The sequence below is a fragment of the Centrocercus urophasianus genome, unplaced genomic scaffold, assembly GCF_019232065.1.
Source record: "Centrocercus urophasianus isolate 14NV4802_14NV808 unplaced genomic scaffold, USGS_Curo_1.0 seq_14, whole genome shotgun sequence".
NCBI classification, from domain to species: domain Eukaryota; kingdom Metazoa; phylum Chordata; class Aves; order Galliformes; family Phasianidae; genus Centrocercus; species Centrocercus urophasianus.
In genome coordinates, this window is record NW_024884586.1 from 13,978,168 (window position 1) to 13,998,503 (window position 20,336).

A 20,336-nucleotide genomic window follows, 5' to 3' on the forward strand; every position below is an offset into this window, starting at 1 on the left:
TTTCACTTTGTTCTGCTGAAGAAAGAAAGAGAAAATACTAAGATTCTGCTGAAATAGAAAAAGTATGTCATTTTCCTGCTTTTTCAAGATGAAGGATGGTAAGGGTCACTCATTTCACACTGTCATCTCTTGAAACTCTCAAAAATAAAAACAAATGCAGCTGCATTCCAAGAAGCATAAGCGGTCATCCAAGAAACTGACAGTCTCTTTGGGGAATGAAAAATGATTGTCAGCATGAGAGACAGTGGGTGAAGAGAGAAATCCCTTGCTGTTCTTAGTTTGCTTGTCATTATTTACTTCTAAGGTCTGACTAGTCTGGGGAGATGTCAAGGGAGCAGCTGTCAGGGTGAAGACATTAGGACTGGGAAAACAATGCTAAATTTCTATTAAAATGATGATTGATCACAACCAGGACCAAGCAATCAGAACATTTAAAATGTAGTCAGTGCAAAAAGGAAGCAGTCGTTCTCAGAATTAAAGTCTTAGTGTGAGGTATAAACAAACTACCTAATTTTGGTTAGAATGAAGTTTCACTGGAAAATAACTATTTGTGAAATCTCAGCTATCTCTGAAGAAATCACATTTCTAAGAAATTTAGAGGAGACAGAGCAGAGAGAAAAATAATTTGTTGAAATGTAAATATCAAGTCTTTGCACTTTGCTACAATTCTTCATTTTGAAGTATCTAATAAATAATCTGTAATTTTTATTTTAATAATCTTCATTTTTGAAGTTGAATGAAGTGAGGGATGATGAGGGCAACACAGACCAGTCAGTAATGAAATCCATTAGTGAGCTGAGAATACATCATGCTATTTTAATTTACACTCTTACAGTGAACTAAGCTTTTATTTCAGGAATTATGCCTAAACTGATCAGTCAGTGATGTCTCCGTAGTGAGGGTAGTGAGACACTGTAACAGGTTACACAGTGAGGTTGTGGATGCCCCCTCCATGTAGTCATTCAAGGCCAGGCTAGATGGGGTTGTGAGCAAGCTGGTCTAGAGGGAGGTGACCCTGTCTATAGCAGAGGGTTGGAACTACATGATCTTAAAGGTCCCTTCCAACCTAAATCATTCTATGAATCCTTGATAAAATGAAAATAACTTCATATCTGTCAATAACTTATAGCCTTACAGAAAAAGTTAACTTAGATTTAAAACACAAACAGAACAAACAGCAATTAGAAAAACAAACAAAAAACAAAACCAAACCAAAACAAAACAAAAAAAGCAAATATTTGCTTATTTGCTCCTGTGTGTTATTACCTACTACTGGTACTTTAATCACTAATCACTATTACTTCATTTACTCTTCTGTAGAAAGAAATATACTTCCCTTTTTCTATTTCTTGTCTCAAAACGTTTTATGCCTACTGCATTGCCAGAATGTCAGGCAACTTCTCACTTTTAAAATTCTTCCTATGGTGTAGCTTTGTTTACACAATGCAAAGTTTGTTGTATATATGCAAAGATAACAGGCTGCATATTAAGATAATTTATTTACAAATTGCTTTTACATGTAGCAAGCATCGTTTGCTATTGCCAGAACCGTTCTGAGCTTTCAAGATTACACTGCTGCAACCCTGTAACCACCTTTTTTAGTTTGTTTCCTCCAGGCATTAAGTCTGAAAGCCCAAACAGAGATGTTGCACTGCTATTCTGAATATTCAACAAACATCCCTTAACTACAAAAATATGCAGCCTGTGAAACACAATCCATTCTCTTCTGTCTAACAGAAAGGAACAGATATAAATGCTGAACAGTTTATCCTATTAATGGTAAAGCAATATTAGCTCTACTTATCTCTTGGCAAAGGTTCTTGAAAGTGTTTTAAAGGTTTTTTGTTGTTGTTGTTTGGTTGTTTGGTTGTTTTTTTCTTTTTTTTTTTTTTTTTTTTTTTTTTTTGGTTGGTTGGCTGTCTTATTTTAAAACTGATCTGAAATAGAATAACTTTTGCTCACAAGAATTAAACAAGGAAAGAAGTATTTAATGTTTAGCCAGTGTAAGCCTGAGCATAACATAAACAACTACCAGTGACTTTAAACCATTTTCTAAATTCTCTATCAGATTAAGATTGGTAACCTAATGAATGTAAGAATGCATAAAATCAGACAAATGCTTCAGGATAAATGTAATAAAAAGCCCCGCATAAACAAATGATCTAAGAAAATTCAGCTGAATCTCTCCAGGGTTTGCAATTGATTAGAGAATGTCCAGAACTTTAGTCTGCTTTTGTTGATGCTGTACTTTGCAATTTGGGTTTCTCCTGGACGTAAAATCAACATCATTTATAGAAATATTTGTCTCACAAAAATGGTTGTTATAATTTCCTCAGAAACTTCAGTGCAGAAGAAAACTCCTCAGGAGAGATAAATTGAGTTCTACAGTTTCTCCCAACATTAGAAGACAAGCTTAGTATCTCTCCTGTGAAAAGTTGGTTTCTTAGACATTTAAAAAATAAAACTTATTTTTCCAAAAGGAGGACTATGAAGCCCAGCTTACTGGGAAAGAACTGCACGTTCTTCCTTCATTTTACTCTAGAAAAAAACATCTATTTCTGTGTTTAGTAAAAATTACACAGCCAATTAAAAATATATATTCCTTCCTACACTGATTTAAAGAAAATACTTAGGGCTGTTTAAACAGCTACACTACCAGAAGAAGTGATGACACTGATGGGATGGCATTCTCTACATAGAGGCAGAGGTTTCAATACGCAATCACTTCTGGCCTTAAACCAGCATGTGTCTGTATAACAGAATGGCTTCCTTGAGCAGATCAAATCACATTTAACCTCAACAAATGGCATATCAGGGATATGTATCCTTCTCTTGAACATGTGTTCAAAAAGAATGTGTGAATTTGTTTCTTTTCTCTTTGTTTCTTAATTTTTTTTTTTTTTTAATAATTATTATGTACAAAGTAAATATCTCCTGGGCTTTGGCAATCATGGGTGTGTGAATGAATGCACAGAACCAAAGAGCAAGACAAATCTTTTACCACTAATTTGGTAAGAAGCAAAAGTCTTCTTCGTTTGGATAATGTCAAGTAAACTGATAGTGATTTGTAAGAAAAAAATATCTGTTAAGTATTATGCAAATCAAGAATGTAGATAAAATGTTAATAAAGTTAAGGACAAGTTATTCATTCTGTAAATCTTAAACATTTTTTCAGGAATGTGTTTTTCTTAATGAGGGGAAAATATCACACTTCTAATCATCAAATACTCTGTTCAAAGAGAGTAAAGGATAACAAGATCTTTCAAGAAGTGAAATTGTAACAAATATCATGAATGAGGTGTAATGGAGCTGAATATAAATAGCTTTATTTCAGGGTATGTTGTGTAATACAACGCCATCAGCAGTATATCAAAGAGAACTTTATTTTTCTGAGTGCTAAACCACCACATAATTTCACTGGATGGAGTTTTTCAGTTCATTTTATGTTCATGAGCCTTCATACATGGCAAAAAGAGAGACTTCAGCATTTTGTTGGCCATTCAGATATGTTTATAAAAATGAAACAATAGGAAGAAAGTCACGCTGAGAATATCATGAAAGAATTCCTGTGAAATGAAAGAATGAAGAGAAATTGAGTCAGTAGGTACCAAACCTAATTTGCATTGTTCCTTAATGTGCTTTGGGCCTACCAAAGATAAAAACAACAGGAAAATAAAAGGAATAATAGAAGGATTAGAAAAACATCATTCTAGCTTAAATGAGATGAGTGTTTCTATATCTGTTCTCTCTTTTTTGCTGCTGATTCACAACATGCATTGATGAATAACAAGTAAACATTTGCTCTGTCCTGGCAGAAAGGGCATAGATAGTGCAGGAAGTCAGAGCTTGCTGCTCATATTTCTGATCTCTTTTCGCCTTCTGTGGCAAATGGTTCTGTGGAATTTTGAAAGTAAATCCAAAGGACACAATATAGTTAATGGAAAAAGAGCAGTGTTTTTCTTTGACATTTTCTATTAAGGGAATGTCAATTAAGTTGCATTTACCATTTTCATATCACTATTTTTACCAATCCTTTTTACTAGGATATTGTCATTAGAAGACTTTTACTGTAACTGGAGCATGAAACACGGGCATTTATCCAAGCTAACGGTTAGTGACAGAAATAGAGAAAGAGCTCATACCCTAAACTGAGTATTTTCTAGTGGAGATACAGAGATTGTTTCAAATCCAGTCTTCTGATTAGTGGCAGCTTTTTTCCGCTATGACTCTGAAATAGGACATTTTCTGTAGGAGGAATGAAAAGATCCTCAAAAAGAATTTTTCAACCCCCACTTTTCTGGGGTTTGCTGAAATGCTTTACCAAACTAATCCTCCCCAGATTCCCAGAAACATGGCAATTTTCTTAAACACTTCAAGATCTTGAATGCATCTGAATGTGAGAAAAAAACAAGAGAAGTGTGTAAGTATGTTTGAATAACTGTTGGTGAGGATCAAGTCTGTATTCAGATTTCTGCTTCCTACAACTCAGAATAATAACTTAATATTCCGTATTCCTAATAGTGTCATACATAATTCTGATTTTGATAGTCTCTTTTTTATTACTTTTACTTAATTCAGTTCTCATGCACAAAAGCAGGTTCCTAATGATTATTTCCCGTGATGTAAAAATGTTTGTATTTGTTCACTCAAAGCTTACAAGTTAATTGAAAATGTTGCCATGAATCGGTACAGAAAGTGCTACTGAGGTACTCTAGGCTCTGACACGGAGGTTTCCAAGAATTGCATCTTTAATGCCTTGAGACTGCCTGTGGCAGTCTTTCCTTCTTTTGTTGAGGCCATTTTGATTATATTTGGAGAATGAGAGTAATCCATCATCAGGATCACAGGGTGCAATAGCAGAAATGTTGAAAGCTACACTGGTGACCTGACTCATCTCAGCCACCTTTATGGTGACAACAGCTATATTCTTCTTCAAGTAAGGTAGCACTCACCTTATTCTTGTAACATGTCCAACCAGGACTTCATTGCCACAGCATATATTTAAGTGTTTAAAACAATTTATAGCACTTATTCTGCAGTGCTACTTAACACCTGATGAAATTCTAGGCATTTCCTATTTCAATGCACATCTGTCTTTCTCCGTGTATATTCACAACATGTTTATGGGGATATATGCAAGAAAATAAGTCCCAGAAATCTATGCTTTATTTATCAATCATCTACCTGATTCATTACCTGTTTGCGATTTACCGTGAATCTTTAACTACATCACCCAGCAATGAATGCACTTGCCTGGAGCTAATTTTAATTTTCCAAATGTAGTTTTAAGCAGATGCTAGAAGATGTATGAGATAAGAGGAAAAAGCTCTTTTCCTCTCATGATGTGAGACAATGTAAGGAAAGCACATGGCATCTTCAGATAGAAATACATACAACATGCCTAAAAAGAATGTTTTCTCATGTTACAAGACATGCTAGCTTAAAAAATTAGGAGTGAATGCATGCATACATCTGGGTATATACCACCAATACCGAACATAAAGAGAGAAAAATGTTTCTTATTCCAAGCAGTATTCAGAGGGATACAGAAGCAAAAAATCTGATGGTTGTACTAAATGATCTGATGATTGGACTAGATGATCTTAGAGATTTTTTCCAGTCTCAATGATTCTATGATTCTATGAAAATACAATTAAGCAAAGAATAGGAGTGTGTCAATCAGAAAGAGAGAAATATTGTTAAATTAATCTTTCATAACTGTGAACAGATTCAGAATTCACTTTAGTGAAGAAAAAAAAAAGCTTAATTTCATTTTAGCCAAACAGCATTATCCACGCTTGATTACTTGTTCCTTACATTTTAAGTATTTACATTTACTGAATTGATGGTTATCTAACAATACTGACAATGAATACTAGAATTGAAGGGATATATTTTCCCTATGCAAATCTATATTCAGATTATAGAGAGAGCTATGGCTAAATCATCCAAATCAACATCACATCTTTGAGGGAAGCAGACTTGCTATAAAAATAATTGTGCTCAGTACATGGCAAACTACAGTATTGTATGAAGCTTGTATGTTTTTCAGAAAGTTTATGAGGAAAAGATTTGGAATAGCTACTTAGGTCACAATAAATGCAGAAATTAGGCTGGAAATCATTCTGAAGCATAATGCTTATTTTTAGAAAAGAAAACTGTGGCTGAAACTCCTGGTATCTATTTCTCACAACACAAATAAACTTTGAGATACTACCTCTGCACCTCAGCTTGAACCATATATGAGTCCCTCTATATGTATTTATTTGAACGAAGCAGTTTGGAATATTTACCAAGCAGCAAAACTGTGGCAGACTGCAGCTTCAGCAAAAACGGGTACCATCAGGATACCAACAAAATAACAATGGTAGCAGTAGCAAAGCAATCAGACAACAGCTGCTTGTATATTAGCACCTTAAAACCATGGAATTTCAAACAACACTTGCTGGTACTGGTGAAAAGTGCAACACATCTTTGTTGTATGGCATTCAAGTACTACACTATTATAATATGCTGTCACAATTTTCCTCCCAAACAAGATCACTTTTATCAAGTACGCCTCATCTTGACACATTCTTCCTTTCCTAAAAAGCTGCAGGGTAGAACCCCATGCCCAGTTGCATGGAAAGGTTCCACTGCCTATGTGGGGCTGAGCCACAGTTGCAGCCCTGTGCCTCCAGCCAAGCCACAGCCAGAGCTAGTTGATCATGTGCTTTCAGTTTTCTTTCCTGGGAGGTTAAACAATTTGTGTATATATCTATATATATATATATCAATGCTTTAAGGATATTATGAAAAATCTTGGCATTTGCCAGCATTTAATGTATAACTGCAGACATTTTAGCTAATTGATCAATATAAATCATCCTGCATCCACCAGAAACATTGTAAATTTACAACTGGTGATGCACAGGATATGCTCTTAGTTTTGCTTCAAAGTGACCTTCAAACTGGTGACAAAACATACTTCATAGTAACTACACTGTCAGACATCTGCAGTCTGAAAACTGAGAGCATACAAATGAGTCTATAGACCTTTTAGTTTGTGAATGGTTTTATTTAGTATATGATAGATGATATATATAAAACAGTGTACTGCAAGGTTGCTGAGAATAGAAGCATTTAAGGAGTTTACATAATTTTTAATTAATAGCATTAAAATTACTACAAGCATTACAATTATTGTAATTTAAACACATAAATGAATATTGCTGCATCTACAACTGTGTTTAGTATGTATGTAAGATTACAATAAATCAAACTGAATGCAGTCTTGATGTAATTTAATCAAATACTGGTTTTAAATTTCATGCTGCTCTGGGTATGTATAAGATGTTTAGATATTTAATAATATTAGCTATATGCTGTTTGGAACAATATGAGTGCTTGAAATGTGTCAAATAGTTTTCTTACAAACCAAGCTCATCAATAAGACACAAGACACATTCAGGTAATTAATAATTTTACAAGTATGGATCATTTTTTTGTTGTTGTGTTGTTTTTTTTTAATTGCTATTACTGTTTTTATATTGTTTTGCCAAGAAACTGCAAGTTTACCACTAATTTAAACATAATTTTTCCATTATCTAAATGCCTTTTCCTTATCCATACAACCAGATTGGATCACAGTACAAGAGCACTGGAGTTGTGCTGCCATTACTTTTGCCACATCAAGTTGAAAAGAATCCACTTTCAATGGTGGATGGAGAAGAATGACACGAAAAATTTGTAAATTCCCTCAAGAGACTGCTCAAAATGTATTTTTATATGACCTGCATGAAGCTTTGAGAAAACAAATGCGTTATGTTTCTACAAGAATACCAGTAGAATACCTCCAAAAGCTTCAACCGTTATCACTGACAACTACATGCTGTCAGACCAGAACTTGCTTAGAAACTTCAAGTACGACAGTAAGTGAGATAAGAAGCAAAGCAACCAAAAGATCTTTAGTGTCATGCATCAAGAAAAATTTTGAAAAAGAAACAGAAAAAATTGATTAAAACAACCCTAAGATGATGTCACACTACATTATGGGTGCTGCTCTGGGTGACAGAGAACAAGACTGACAAAATACAAGACCGACAAGACTAGTTCCATCGTAAACTAGTTTGGCATAATTAGAAGTGTAACTTGCTTGAAATAATTGCCATGCCACAATAAAACACCATGGTATTGGTTTTTTCACAGTTTACACTTTGAAATACAACAGATAAGTTTCTTAATATATTCATTAACGAACTGAACACAAGATGCCACAATAAATTATACTGCAGGCAAAACTCTGAAAACAAATTAAATTTGTTATTGGATTAATTGGTATAAGTCTGTCAGCATAATGTGCTTTTCAAAAAAGGATTACACTTATTTTTTATTTATTTTTATTTAACTTTTAAATACCTAAATCACCTTTTACAGAAATTAGCTCCTGTCTTCTCATACCGAAGGATCCTACATAGTTAGATGGCCACAGACATCTAAATTAATTAAGGTGAAACTAAACTAAATGGCTTAGAAAGTATTAGTCCCAATTACTCTATTATATCATAATAATTACCCATAATGTCAGCAAGGATCTAACTGGTAAGCCCTCAAGCAGTGAATTTAGGAAAGGGAGAAGGTCACATCTCAGTTATTTGGAGTTGTCTACATGAACTGCATGCTCCTTTAGCAAGTCCTAACCAAACTCAAATGAAAACTACTGTCATGACTGGGAAAGAAAGTGAAGTTGTTCATTTAGCACACTCCTTGGGCCAATTTGATGTCTTGTTCAAAGAAAAAGAAATTAAACATGCCATGCAACAGTATAATTGTGGAAAGCAGCATTTTTTTTTAATCTTTGCATGAATTTAACATTATGTTTGAAGACACAAAATATGTGAACAAGCTTTCTTTAGAAAAAACATCAGGGCCAGTGGGCAGTAAAGACCTTACAGCACCTGCCACAGCCACCTCTGCTGAAGAGTCCAAGAAGGAGTACTGTTGCAGCACTGTGAGACAAAATCAAATCACAACAGCGCCAAGCAGGCAGGACGCTTCTTTAGGCAATTTCCTTAAGGAATACTCTTGAAAAAAACTGCAACTCCTTTTGAAAAATGATTTTTTTTTTTTTTTCTCAAATATTCCATAGGTAACTTCATCACATAGATTATTGCAATCTGTATAATCTTTGTGAACAAAAATCAATGCCTGGATTACTTTAAATGAGGAAAAAAAAACATGGAGGCCTCTTTTCAATCTCATAATTTTCTTTCACATTTTTATGAGCTTCTTGGAATCCACTGATAGCAACAGACTTGGAGAGTTTTCTGTGGCTATTTTAATTCCAGTGAAAGTTTAGTGGTTGAACATTATGTTACTGAATTGATTTGAATTTAGAATTATATAGATAAAGTTGATAAGAGCTTAATCAAAGCAGGTTACACAGAACCTGTAGATAGTATCAAAATTAAGAATAAAAAATGAAGAATAACACAAAGAAAATGAAATAAAGAAGACATTTATTGAACATAAGGTGACTTAATGGTTTGTGATAGGGATGGAATGTATGTAACCAAATAATGACGCAAGTTCATGCTAATAATTTTTGATCACTGCATAAAAAGATCTATCAGAATCTATTCACTCTTTGTAAGGGTCTTATGAAGTCTGCATAGCCTTGTACCAATACTATGTAGGCATGCTTCATGCTTCATCTTGTGTGTTAGATCACAAGTATGATAGGGCTATATCTAGGAGATATTAAATGTGGAGGAACCACTGACTCTTGAACCCAGCCTGTAATCTTCATTGAAACAAGAACAGTGCTGAAACTTCCAGACAGTGGAGCAATCGACCTCTGATAATGATTCAACAAAATCATCAGATTTTTATCTGATGAGAGGTGAAATTAAAATGGAATTTTTGGTTGCTAAAAATCATCACAGCCAGACCAGAAACAGGAGAGACTAATACTACTAAATTGGCAGTAATTTCTCAACATCGACAATAAAAGTTAAGCTCTCTTGTTCTACCTATAAGCTACCAGACAGGCAAAAAAGATACCCAAAGTAGCTGACCAAAAGCCTCCAAATGTAGTAAGACCAGTGTCTATCACAAGGACTTGCAAGAAGCTTTATAGCTTCAGTTTAGCTGAGATTATATTCGTACTGACCTACGTGAAAGTTTTCTCATGAAGAATGCACACAGGTGCGTACATACCAGAAAATTCTCAAGTTCATATCATAGACGAGACTATTGAAACACCAAAGATTTAAAATTACCTAAGACACCACCTATTTTGCTCCAAAGGAAGACATTTACATTAGTACTTAAACCCTACCCGTTAATCAGTAGTACCCTTATATTTTTAGAATATTTTTAGGTCCTCAAAACAATGTTTTTGTTGCACAAACCACAGTTCTCTCACAAGTTGGCTTAAATAATAGCAAAATTTTCATTGACAGCAATAGGTTTGGATCAAAACCAAAAGTACAACATTGTGCACATTTACAAGTATGCACTCATACAGTAGTAGCAAAGGAACATATAATTATATCCATAAAATGTATATCTGAAATTGTGAGGATTCAAAAGCATTTTTATTTCAAATTAGCTTTTAAAGACTATGATTTGCCTAACATGTTATTAGGACCTCTTCAAATGAAAGAAGAAAAATGGATTAATAACAAAGAGCATACTGATTGAAATCTAATTTCTGTTATCACAGCTAAATGATTTTCACATGCAAGCTGAAGCTGTGTCTTTTGTGATACATGGTCCCCTAACATATTGTCACTAATTTCTGCTCTTACTAAAAGCCGTTTTTGATTGAACTGAAAATAACTGTTCCTCATGTAACTATGCAATTTAAAATGTTTTCAGTTAAGTCAATTGTCGAACAAGAAAAATAAGCACTCCTGAACAGTGTTTTCAGCTGAAGAATAGTACCCACACTCTTAAAATTAACATATACTTAAGTATTAGCACTGCTCATGACGCTTTCCTGCAAAATAAACTCAAAATATATTTCCTAAATCAAAATTTCTATTACATGAAATAATTCATGTGTTAGCTACCAGAATACCTTCAACAGCTGAATGCACTGAAAATCAAGCATCTGCTGCATGTGTTTAGTAATCTTGTTAGGTGCTATCATAAGGCACTTCCTTTTATGAGCAGGCTAGTAAAGACTAGAAGTAAAGATCTTCTAGAAAGCAGTGAGGAATTAAAAATATCATAAAATTATGAGGACAGTGATAGCAAGAAATGTAAATGATGGGACTTCACAGAAAAAAAGCTGGAGCTTCTTGCTCAACCACAGCCAATAGCTGCATAGTAATATTAGGCCAAGTGCATTCTAACTTTTCTTTTTCCTGGAAAATCCATTTAATTTTTATTTCAAATTAATTTCTTCTATCACAAATGCTAATGAGCACACTAAGTAAAGGAACTCACCTTCATAATGAGTTGATGAGATTTATTTTCTTTCCCTAACAACGAAACATTTGATCTTAAATCATATAATTAGGACACTGAAAGTGTTTATGAACAACAAAAGAAGTGTAGATGTTGGTAATGCCCTGGGAATTTAGTTCTCCCCCTAGTCTAATGCTATAGGTACTTGCAAATATCATTGACAACTAAATTATTGTTATAAAATAATAATTTTGATTTTGACATTCTCAAGACCTCTAATTTTTTGACGAATTTTACATCTTCTTATTACCAGTATTACCAGAAAATGTGGACTTGCTTCAGTTCTCATTCCATAGTTTCTAGATCCTGGTTTGGGACCTAAATCCCAGAGTTTTTACCATACAATACATTTGAACAGTCAGACTGAAACAATTTCTTCTCTCAATTCATAAGAAAAAAACAAAAAAAAAACAAAACAAAAAAAACCCACCACCTTTTATAAAGTAATTACTCACAGTTGTTAGAAAAGAATACATAAATAAAAGCAAGCTGCCTGGCTATGTAGCAAACCTCACATTTAGGCTTCTGGAAGTCATTATACACAACACACAAACTCAATCACCTGATACCTCTCTACTCTTGCCAAAATTCTGAGGAAAGTTGTAGTCCAAGAATCAACGACTAAAATCCTGCGTATATAGTATCCATGCGTAATAGTTACGCATGACTGCGTAACTATTTCAGTGACAGATCCTCATATAATCCTCATATACTGGAGAAAATAAAACCATCCCCTCAAATGTTTGTGAGCAGAGGAGATCAAAGAGGAACAAAGTTGAATCAATTAGCTTTTCAAAAGTCAAATGAGAGAGGATACAGTCATATTACTTATCTGTTACTAGGATTAAAAAAAAAAAAAAACAAAACTAAGAATCTCTTTGTTAAAATTGAATCATAATTACTAACTGAACTGAACATGAACATGTCATCAGTGGAATAGTAAATGTATTATACTTACATGTTATTCACAGCACCCAGGGGACCATCAGTCTGCTAGCTTTCCAATTCAATAAATAATGATGATTTCTTGCAAAAAAGAAACTCATTTCTGGAATGACAAGAAACACACACACAAAAGAAAATCAAGAGGTTAAATGATCTGCAGTTTTCCCAGACGTCATATGCTGTCAAGTAATATAATATGAAAACAAAATCTCAACTGGGGAATTATAAGTACATGTTACAATTTCATTTTACAAACTACATAGATCTTTATTTGTGAATGTGAACACATTATTAACATTTTATGAGAGTCAAGAACACATTTCATATGCAGCTAAGAAGTTACTTGAGCTGCAGGGAGGTTGTTTTTCTTTATTTCCTTTGTGTTTTGTTTTTGTTTTTTTTTTCCCTACCAAAAACAGCTCAAGCTTTTCAAGAAGCACACATTTGGTTTGAAATGAAAAGATCTTTCACAAGTACTGTAAAAGAAATGATATACTGGCATCTTGGGTGGATTTTTTAAAGAAGTCTTACAAAAACAAAAAGTCCTTGAATATTAATAGTAAAAAGCTTTGAAAGATATCTTGTAGATGACATTTCAGAATATCTCCTGTTGTCCTTTTTCAGTATTTATTAACGAGAATAGATGAAGGAAAGAAACAGTCTGTATAATAAACTAAGAATGAAATTATTTTAGTTGTGGATTAGACTCCAAAGAAAATGAAGAATATTTATAGTAGTTATGGTACATTTATAACAATCAATCCGTATCTACTGCTCTGACAGTAACTTAAGTGAGCTTTATCATTTTCTCTATTAGGAAATAAGAAAAAAAAGTAAGAAAATAATTTTTGTCTCCTGCATTTGTAAATGCATATCCTCTTCTTAGAATAGCTAATAAGTTTTCTTTCTTGCTTTCAAAAGATATCAAAAGTCAGCGCTGCAGGATGTTCCTTGCTGTCAACAGAGAATTAAAAAAATATATATTTTAAAAGAGACCATATTCCTGCAGATTCCTGAATCGTTAATGTAAACCTTGTGATGAAAAGCTTGCTTTTTTAATAACTCTCTGTGACCCCCTGTGAGCTCTTCTTCAGCCATCCTACAGAGGAGCACATTAACTGCAGAGAAAATCTGACTTAGAAATTTTAAGAATTTTAAATCTGTTGGTATGAGAGAAAATGCCAAGGCAGATCTAGAGTGAGAATGTTAGACTGTCCAGTAAGTTTGCCTCATAGCTGAAGTCTTATCAACTTAATTACAAGAAATAGAGTGATGGCATGCAGATGTTCAAGTAATGAGTCCCAGGTAGCAAGATCCAGCTCTCCAGTTTTGTCAGCTTTCGAGGAACAGTGATTTTGACATAAGCTATTTATCTAGCCATAAAGGCAGACTGGCTTTAAGTACACATGGCCAAGTTTAGCTTAGCTTACAACATTCAGCAAATCAATATAGAAATGCAATGGTGTAACTTAAAGGATCAGAAACACATTAAAAGAATCTTTTTCCAATAATTTTCAGGCTTCAAGCATACGTCAGTAATCTGGACTTTTAACAAGTCTCACCTTTCATGAATTCTGACGTTAAGCAAACGAAAACAAGTGTCAGGAGTTTAAAAAGGTATGAAACACAGTTATCTTTTCAGGCTGGTAACAGGGTATGCACATTATTTCTCACTGATGGTTCAGTCCTGCCAGCTACCTGGAGAACCATTTTCTCCTCTCAGAAGGTGGTAAGTGACTCTCATTTCTTAGCCAATTAAAAAAGGCTAATTTGTACTTGATTGCAATTGTGTGGTAAAGTCAAGAAATCAGACTGATGACAAAGCAGAAATTTCCACATACTTGGGAAGCATATTGTAAAGCTAACATATTACAGTGGCATTCATTAACATAACTCCCATTTGAAAAGAAAGTTACTGAGGCTGACTGGTCTGTGTGTAAAGGAAACAGAGTGCTTGCTTAAAAGGTACAGCCTTGTTGGAATTTATATTCCATCTTAAAAAAAAAAAAAAGAGAGAAAAAGAAAAAAAGAAGTGACAAGTGCCTTCTCTCTGATTTTCATGTAATCACATATAATAACTTATTCTCTGGAAGTAAGTGTTAATATTGCAGATACACCTACTGTGAGAATCAAATCCCTTGAATCAAGATTCTATTCTGAATTTGGCAAAGCAAATTGCCTCTTCTTCCATTCATTATGCCTATAAAAATGTGCATTCCCTTAAATGAGTTAGAATTTCTTAGCATATTAAAAAACAAAAAACAAAAAACAAAAAACAAAAAAAAAAAAAAAGAAAAAAGAAAAAGAAAGAGAAGAAAGCAAAAGTAGATAGATTGATATTTAATAAGTTATAGATAGCCTGAGATAGTTTGGGAGATTCTCATTAACCCCTTGCCTATTTGATTAGTTCAGTTGATATTTAAAACTCTTACTGTGGGTTCACAGTAAGAGAATATTAGAAAGCACTGTAAAATCATCTCTAAATTTCTAAACTAGAGAACTACAGTCTTTCCCTCAAAATACATCTCCAATAAAAATACAATTTCAAAAAATCATACGTATGCAGTTCACTTTTCCTGACTGCCACAGAATCAAAGATTAAAGTATTCTTGTCTAAGAATGTGGTAGTTTGATGCAGCCTCTCAGCCTTGAATGAAACTTTTATGTTTTGCATCAATGACACATACACAGCCACACAGCAGTACGACTGCCACCTCAAGTCCAGGCATGGTAAAAGTAATGGTTGTAGAAAATGAATCTGCAGTAGAATTAAGAAGTCCGTTAAGAATTCCATCTCAAAGCTCGGTGACTAAAATCACCTCTAATAAAATTAAAGAGCTGTAACCTATGCTCTTAATATTTAAAAATATTTTTCCACTGACAAAGTTTTTATTAATGTTGCTGCAAGCTCAGCACTATGAGTTAACAGCAGTACTCACAATTCAAATAGTAAAGAAAGTAGTAAGAGAAGAGTGTAAAGAAAGGTGAGCTAATTAAAGATAAAAATGTCTTAACACATTTAATGAGCATGACACATGATTGCTGTCATTATTTTTGTGCTGTTACTGTATTCCTATATTTTAAATTAATATTACTCAAAACTGCTTTAATGAATGATGTCAACAACACCAAGGGACTTCATGAAAAATAAAAGTTGAATGATAATGACTGTGTTTAGTAAAACATGTACGATTTGACTATTATCCATACTCTCAGAGTAACACCTCTTAGTTCTCTTTATAAATATTCTAGAAACACAGGATTTCCAGAGAATTCAGTTTATCATTTAGTACGTTCACTAATTTTCTAAAAGAGAACCAAGGATCTTTAGTCAGCTTTGTGCTCAGCTACTTTGGCTTTCTCTATGAATTTTGTTTTACCCTCAGTTACTCCAGTAACATCTTCAGTACATGAGGCTACCATGTACCTTTTCTAGCACTCTCCTCAGTTTTTGTATTTTTCTGTTTGTTTGTGGGTTTTTTACTGGTTATCACAAAGTTAACTCATAGCATAGCTATGCAAAGTAAATGAAGTTTTAAGGATAACAGTAGGAGAAACAGAGTTGACTCAAGGCCAACCAATTATCCCAAAACAAAATTTGAAATGTAAGTCTGGGTTGGAAGTGTTTAGTGCTAGTCAGTCCCTTTAAATTAACTTAGAGGAGCATAAAATAATAGCACAGAAGGGAGCCAAACAGTGTTTATAATGAGCAAAATAAAAACAAGATACAACATGAGTGCATTCTCTTTTGAACAAAATAATGCTGAATTGTGCCTAATTTCTGCAGTGTGAGGAAAACAGGAGGGCCAATTAAGGACTTTGCTTCAGTTTCAGTTTTCATCTGGAAAATAGATTAGCTTATCTGGATCTTACATAGCATTGCTCTTACACTCAGACTAAATTATTTACCTTCAAAACATTAGCATGCCAATATAGCAGAGTGGCATGGACATCTATTCAATCAAAAGCCCGGTAGGAATTTAGAATACAGCAACTAAGGAGCCAACAGAGCAGTAGTATAAAACAATTCAGGATAGCACTGGCTTTGTTCAAACAGAAATTTCAGAAGTTCTACAGCTAAGAAGAATTAACTGTAAGACTGAACATTTTAGTTGATATTTCTGCTGCTAAGAAATCAAGTAATAGATGCTGTAATTAGTAAAAGTTCGGGTTTATTTTTCTTCCAGATGAAAAGTGGCATGCTGAAGTCCTTTTTCTAAGGAACTGGTTCAATACAGAGTCACTAGGGAAGAGTAGTGCCTACAATTCAGGAATCCATCTCCCTACGTTTGCTTTTTTTGTGCTTGTTTTATGACTGCAACATAAGGAGCAGTTCATAAAGACTAAGTGAAGACTGCTTTAAATACTGGCCTGAGTAGCACTTAAAGCTTCTAGGGATGTGGTAGAGCTTATGAGAAATGATAAACCAGTGCAAAAAAAATTGTCTGCTAGCACAGTCACAGTGTTAGGTAGTGCTGCTTTAAAGGCTTTGGAGTATTTCTTTTGCAACAGTGCTGGACAGATGTAGTCTTTCCTAGTACAGTCTCCTTTTCTAAAACAAATACACTGAGCAATACCAATTGCTGGCCTGACAAGATTATTTTTAGTTAAATCAATCTATTTATAGCATTTATCAACATCATGAATGACTGCAGAATCTTTTTGGAGCCCAGCACAGCGCAGCTGTATCTTGATAAGAGCCTCAAGCTAACACACTAGATGTTGAGGGAATACTGCAAATAACATAGGTTCTGGTTAATGTTTTAACTATCTCAGTCAAACATTTTACAGTTCTCTTTCAAACACTATTAATATATTTCCTATATTTCAAAAGTACTGAAACAAAATTCTGCAAATAGAAAACAACACACAAAAATATAAAGTTCATTTCTGGTGGCTTGTGTGTGCTTTTGGGAAAAAAAAAATACCGCAGAGAAGCAAGCCAGGGTGTTTTGAATCCTGGCTGAACTGAGAGCTATTCTAAATCAATGGACTTCAGCACGTCTTGAGAAGGAATACTCAACATGTGTAGGTTAACATATGCAATATTTACTTCATTTTCTATGTCTCCCTCATGAACTTGCCATGTTGTTTCATCTTCTGATTTAGCAAAGGGAAAATACAAGTTTCAACAGATCAGTGATGATGAATAGGTAATAAACTTGCACACAGCTTAGAAAGAATAAGGTCAGAGCATAAGTTTAAATGGTTTTACATGCTTTCATGTTTGAAAGTGCAGCTCTGCATATAGAGAAGCTATAGTCAGTTTGGCTGTAAAATTTTCGAGGTCTCAAATCCATGTAGAAAGGAGAGAATCATGTAACAGTTAGGATACAACTAGGGAAGCAATGCATACATGTTACACTGCAATTCTGCCACGGTCTCATACTTCATGTTTAACATGTTAATTATGCTCTTTGTTTTCTCTAGAAATATTGTCAATTTATAAAAATTGACAATTTCTTTAAAATATGCAAATACCACAAACCATTTCTTTTCCAGTAAGTCTTCAAACATTTCTTACATTACATTAATATAAAAATACTTGCATGAAGTTACAAGGAGATCTAAAATAAAACTGGGAAGCAGTCAACTTCCAGGCAACACCACAGGAACTCAGTCACGCAGATTTGATAGAGGTAGTATTTCAAAAATAAGAAACTGACTGTAGGAACTGCAATAAAGTAACAGTATGGTGTCAGTTATAATAAAACCAGGAGACAAATCTTAGACATTGAGTCTCACACCCATGTGTTCTTTGGATCTGTTATGGTGATGGTTAATGTGTGACTTCTGTTAAACGCGAAGATAAAAACTAGAGAATATTTTCAAAAGTTCCTAGAAGTTGCTGAGAAAGATGTTTTAGTAATGGCATTTAAAACGCATAAAAGCACGTATCAAGTAGCCACCATGAAAAAATCTAGAGGCAAATACTGGAATATTTACTCAAATTTAAAATCACAGACAAAGTATAAAAAACCTAAATGGTGTGTACCAGCTTATTTAATATGCTGTTCAAAATACTGGTTTACTGAATAGCTGTATAAAATTTCAATACAGATATAAAACTATGGAAATCACTGAAACAAATTGAAATTTAACAACTGCTAGCTATGAGCTGAAACGTATTTGCAAATTATCTACAGATTAACTGCTCTGAACATGAAATAAACAACTACTTACTGAAATATTATTATTCAGAAATGATCAACTTGTTAATCAACAGGGATTCACATTTGTTGACCTACATATTCAAGAAGAGCTACTTATTCATCTAATTTCACAAAACCATTCTATATTATCAGTACATTTGTCACTGCATGAAATCTTGTGCGTTAAGCATATCTTGACTAATCCAGATTGACAGACAAACAAATAAAATAATGATAATGGAATAATATTTATCACATTTTTTATCACAGGCTTCAAATTTCAAGTTTAAACAGGTTTCAGATTATTGCTAAATATCTTTCTGTCCCAGCAGCTAGAGAACAGCCCATATTGCAAGGTTCTGCAAAAGATTATATAAGAATTGCATAAAAGCTGAGCAGAAGAAAGGATACGGCACAAGCAAGAGGTCATCCCAAGCCTTGGTTTATAGCAGGAAAGAAGGTATAGAGCTGAAAGAAACAAAGAAACAAAGAAGAGTATGTGCAAAACTGAATGGACTCCAGAGGGAAAGAACTAAATGACATCCAACTCTAAAATGAAGGAAGAACTGAAAAGAACTCTGAAGGTGAACTTCAGGCTCTATAAGGCTAGAGATCAGATGGGATTTGAGGCAGCAGATGTGGGGTGAATTTAGTTAAACGGTAAAGGAAGTGATTTCATTATATAATCCTTGAGAGACCTACAGGTCATGAAGAGAAATAGCTAGCATTAAGTCAAACATTTTCAGAATATCAGTTGAAAGAACTTATTTTTACAAGATACAGCTAATTTGTAGGGATGACAAGTCGTGATTTGTTCTGAATTTCTGTCCGTTCTTTTACTCATCTTTTTGCAATTCAGATTTAACCAGAAGTCTCCCCACAATTATATCCTGCCTCACCAATATGGCACAGTGGTCATACTCATTACAGATTATCTTGTCCAATTCATGACCTTATCCTGAATAAACATGGTCCATCTTTAAACCTCATTGCGAGTTGCTAAGATGGCTTTATAGATGCATGTGTGTGTGTGTTTGTGTATATATCTATATACTTACATCTACTCAGGGGGTTAGTACAAGGGAAATAACTTCCATAGAGTGTATAATAGTAATACACCCTTACACCTTCAAATAGTTTCAAAGCCGTAAATCTACCCTCTATCCATAGAAAAATACAGGAGCAAACAGTAAGACTTAAGAAAAAAAGCCCCATGACTTCAGTGAATAGCAAAAGCTGCAACAATATGCATAGATCATAGAACAGTTTCTACAAGATGCTCCTTTCTCTAAATAGAACTTCAAGATTAATGAATAGAGAGAAAGCTACTAATATAGTTGGATTTTAGAAAATTATTATGGAATAAAATTGTAAATTCAAAGTGAATCAAAATTTATTTCAATAGAATTAAAGAATAATATTGAGAGGACTGTTTACAGTAAAGATCTACAGTACAGTAGTATAACTGGAAATAGAATCAGTCTCTTCAATAAAGATTTTACTATCAGCAATCAAGCCAACAAATCAACAACAAACAAGTATAAAGAACGTTATGTGCTTTTCACATCTAATTATTTTGCAGAATAAAATACCACAAACATCTGTTTCCCTTCTTAGAGGAGCATGAGCATAATGGTCAAAGATAAGTATTTCAAGTTTTTCAGAAAAATTTCCATGAAGAACTCAGGCTAATAATTATTACATAGTTATGAATATTTGAATGTTCTATTCTAAGTTTTAAGCTTTTTTCAAGGAAAACTTTTATTGTGAAAAATCACTCACTTT

General features: G+C 33.8%; 1 protein-coding gene across 4 annotated transcripts in view; it reads right to left on the bottom strand.

Annotated features, from left to right (window-relative positions):
* LRRC4C (leucine rich repeat containing 4C) overlaps positions 1 to 20,336 on the bottom strand; it is a 453,808-nt gene that overhangs the window by 240,954 nt on the left and 192,518 nt on the right. For all 4 annotated transcript variants that reach the window (XM_042814664.1, XM_042814665.1, XM_042814663.1 and 1 more), the window contains one exon: positions 12,413 to 12,502. The gene's annotated coding sequence lies outside the window, so the exon portion shown is untranslated. The remainder of the gene's footprint in view (positions 1 to 12,412; positions 12,503 to 20,336) is intronic.